The sequence below is a fragment of the Vollenhovia emeryi genome, unplaced genomic scaffold (genome assembly GCF_000949405.1).
Source record: "Vollenhovia emeryi isolate VEMERY1.0 unplaced genomic scaffold, V.emery_V1.0 DF939186.1, whole genome shotgun sequence".
Classification (NCBI taxonomy): Eukaryota; Metazoa; Arthropoda; class Insecta; order Hymenoptera; family Formicidae; genus Vollenhovia; species Vollenhovia emeryi.
In genome coordinates this window covers 429,150-433,587 of record NW_011967180.1, presented here as the reverse complement: position 1 = coordinate 433,587, position 4,438 = coordinate 429,150, and the positions used below count along the sequence as shown (strand labels likewise).

At 37.7% G+C, this 4,438-nt stretch overlaps 1 protein-coding gene across 8 annotated transcripts in view; it reads right to left on the bottom strand.

Moving 5' to 3' along the window:
- Nucleotides 1-4,438, bottom strand: part of LOC105562542 (Down syndrome cell adhesion molecule-like protein Dscam2) — a 131,572-nt gene that overhangs the window by 103,596 nt on the left and 23,538 nt on the right. The window lies entirely within an intron of this gene.

Here is a 4,438-nt window from a genome sequence, read left to right as displayed (position 1 = left end):
TATGTACATCTTGTGTTTTAATAACACGGATTTCAAACAATCAAGAGTATTTCTGAACCGGAACATTTTCTACCAATTTGTAAATTATCTAATGGTCGGGCATAAGTTTGAAAAATTATGACACATTTTTATTTTTATACGCAAAGACCGAGGAGGCAACCGCTGAGGGGAAAACCAAAGTCTTGTACATACCAATGCCCACTAATGCCCAGTGGGCATTACTTTATCTTATTATCATATTTTATTTTACTTATCTTGTTTTATCTTATTTTATCGTATTTTACCTTATTTTATCTTTATAATGCCCCAGCAAGGCCTAATGCTCAAACTAACCCCCCAAAATTGCCTAGTAATGCCCAGTAATGCTGCAAATCTGTACACCACAATGTCCTCGGCGGTTTCCCCCTCGGCAAAGACAAAGTATTGGGCATTAAAATTACCAACGGCAAATGAAACAATTGGATTGGCCTCATTGTTATGTCATATGCAATTTTATATTTTCTTATTTGTACAGACATAAACTCTTCAGATGGTGAAAACAGATCTGTCAAACTAATCTTGTTTGTTTGTAGTTTCGTTGTTCGCGTCCAAAGATAGCTAGACAGAATTAGACTAAAGACGCTTTTCCAAGAATATGCTGCTCCAAGAGGTCGAGCATCTCTGTTATTTTTGCCAGCGCTCAAACGCTCAAGTTTTTCCAATTAATCTCAGTCCAGTCGCGGGAAGCGTCCGCGTTGTTTTATCAACGACAAATAGACCGACGTTTTGACCCAAGGGTCTCTGATCGGAGCTCGAAATAATTGAAATTTAAGACGCGAAACGAGCGTACGGGGCGGTGACTCTTCCTCGTCGTTGCCTCGACTCGATTCGATCCAATTAAGCGCGGCCCCGAGGGCCCCACAGAGTGCTGTCGGGAACTTCGATTCCCTTTTCCTCCCGCTGTTCGTCCCTCTTTCTTCTTCCGGCACTCCTGTCTTCCCGGAGACCTTTACCGCGTTAAGGAGGCGACATTCGAGCGTGAGCAAAAACCGGCCGAGACGACGAAATACGTCCCCGCCTTGCGCCATTCCGCGCGATACTCGTTACCTTAATTACATTCGGAACGTAAACCACGTAATCAAAGAGGACGGCCCTATCTGCTCGCGACGGGGAACATTTTTCGGGATATAAAATGAAGTTCCGCGTGAAACAGCGCGTGACAAATTCGCTCATACGTTCCGTAGTACGTCTTCGTAAAACTCAACGTCGATATTTCGCCGACAGCGAAAATACTTTACCACGCGCTTGACATTCTGTGAAATGTCTCTCATAAAACGTATTTATTATAATGCGGTACAATTTGTTAATAATTAATAATTTATAGTTAGAAGATATTCCAGCGGTTCAATTTTTATTTTATTTTATCTTAAATTTTCGAAATTGTTTAACAGCCGTTCTTTTTTACAAATGATTTAAGGAAAGATATAATTGCATAATCGTAAAACAAAATTACTTATGTTTACGTTGCCTTTTTCTTACCACTGAATCAATGTATTTAGTTATGAATCAATATAGTTTGTTAATTCTTTTTATATGATTGACTACATCTCGATGACTTTTTTTAAATAAATTCTTTCTAAATTTTAATTAAAAAGTTTTAAAAGAAAAAACAAGCCTCTCTCGTACTTTTGATTGTTCGTAATTTTTAGTAAAAATTTAAAAAATATTTTTTTAAATTTAAACGATCAAACAGTCCATTCATTAAAAAAAATTTTTTATCGGTTTGATATCTCGTATGAAAAAGATACATAAAGGTAAAAAAACACGAGAGTACTTTTATAGAAGAGCTCTTCAAAAGTTTTGATGTTATTTGGTATCATTACCTCACCTGGTATCACTTGCAATTTATCTTTTTACTTCGTCTATTTCCAATCAATTCTACAAATATAAAATTTGATATCAGTATATCGAAATATTAAAGACCGCAGAAGATTATTTCGAAGATAAACCCAAAGTATTGCTTACATCGAGTTTGATTCGCGATTCATTGCGTTAATTATGATAGTCGTTTCGTTAGTTTTCGTTTATACGAACATCGTCACTTGTATAAACGTTTTATCAGTTTACTGACATTTTGTCATTTTTAAATACTTTATGGTTATAGTGTGTCGTTTAGTTGATTCTTATAGAATATCAATAATAAAAATTTTTTAATCGTTACATTATTGGCCTATACCCTTTATATTTTTTAATAAAAATTTTATTATGTTCTTTATAAATATTAGAAAAAATTAAGGAGAGACATGAATAATATTTGATAATAGTTATATAATTAGGAAACTTTCGTTTACACGTTCGTAAATTGTTTACTCTTATTCACAGAATAAGAATTAAGCTAGCGCCACACTGCGCGATTCGCGAAAACAGTGGTTTTTTTATTAATTTTAAAACTTGACTAATCGTAGACTTATGATACAAGTCCTGTGATAACAGGTTAAAAGTTGTCGAAGTTAACACGAACGAAACGACAATTATCAGAAATTACGAATAATAAACTGCGAATCACGAATCGCGCATTACGAATGGCGCATCGTGTGGCGCTAGCTTTATATCTTCTCCCTTTTTTAACATTTACAATTAGACATGTCCAGAAATTATTTTATTCGGTCCAAAACGTGCAGTAAACGTAACAATCTACTTTGTTTTGAAACAATTTAAAAAATTAATATTCTGATCATTTTCAAGTGCAGCTTCCCTTTTGCGTCCCTGTGCGCTGTTTATTGATAAAAAGTGGCGCGATTACTTGAACCAATATACATATTTGAGGATCTCGGCATTTATACAAGCAATAAAGAGTCCATCAATGTTCTCAAGATTCTCTTCCGCCTTATTCTTGTTTCTGTCTTGAGGTCGACATTTAGTCTTCGAAGGAACAAACGGGCAAACGCGAACTACAAGTAACGTCACCTCCATTAATCTTCCTCCCGCTCGGATTAGATCCAACCTAAGGGATTCTCACGATCTTGTCTCGACCAAAATTACGATCGCGACCTCTTCGTGACTCCGCATCACGAAGGCTGATTGAATCCCGAAAGGGAACACCGGGATAATTGAAAATAGAATACATAAAATATCGCGCAAGTCGGTTCCCTCTTGTAACGACTATTAAAGACAGTTATTAGATTGCTCTTATTTCATACATTTTAAATACATTTTACAATAATGCAGAACGTGATTATTTCGTATTATATAAAATCTCGTTCTTTTAACATAAATTTCTCTAATACGTCCTTGTGCTCTGTTTAATTATAATTTAGCTACAATAAAAAAAATTGTGACGATGCGTTTTCGCCAATAGCGAGGTAATTCCGACACGAATATTTCAGGCCACGAGCCTGGCGATAGGCAACATACAATAGCGCGACAAAGGGTAATAGATAGCAATGAGGTATTGTTCCGTGTCGCTTTCAACGAGTCCCTCCAATTAAAGCGCGTCCTTCCGCCGGCCTAAAGTCGGAACACGATGGAGTGTTTTTCCGGCGACGAGTAGAACGTACGTGGGAAAGAGAGTGTATTTTCTACGTTTCAATAAAGTCTCGTTACCGCCACGCTCGCTGCAAATTATCCCTATTCCGAAATATTTTCTGCCCGGTCACGATTGTGCATCGTAAAATAATTAAAGCATATAACAAAATTGATATTGCAATAAAGCGCGTATCGAGTCTTGCGATCCTTTCTTTCTGCCCGAACAATATTCACTGGAATATACTCGGTTTCGATAAAGCACCTCGGTACACGTAGGTTCGTGATGGACAACGAGAGCTTCAGTTTAACACGAATCGGATTTTATTTGAAATTTTAAACACTGTCTTGAGAAGCAGTTTTTCAACTTTCAAAACAGAATACCCTTCCATCCTAATAAAGTGTAAAGAGACAGTTCGACGAGATTTATAACCGCGCGCACGTTCCGAATTCGCACAGAATTCTAGACAGGCATAAATTTCCAGTAACACGTGACACCAGGTGTTTTTCACGTAAATTATTTATGCAAGATTCATGCAAGACAGGTGCTAAATCCAGATTAGCTGCGGCGGACTTTTCTTTCCTTTTTTTTTTCTTTTTTTTTTTTTTGCGGAATTAAAGTTCCGTCGATGCGGCCGCGACGCCGGATCAATACCGGATGAAGACGCCGAAGTAAGCGAAAAACAAAATTCAATTAGAAATGCAGGCTGTAGGGCAAAGTCGGGGCCGCGCATCCGGCAAGCTGAATGTAATGCGATTACCAGCGACTGAAATTGTATTCCGAAGAATCGAATTTGCGGTCAAACAAAATGGTCAAGTGCGCAACGCTCATCGGATCGATCGATGAAGAACGATCTCGCAGCGCGAAACGAAATGAACGTCCCTCGGAACTTGTTGCGAAGGGCGAGGAGGGTCTTTCTGCCGACGGAGTAGCAGT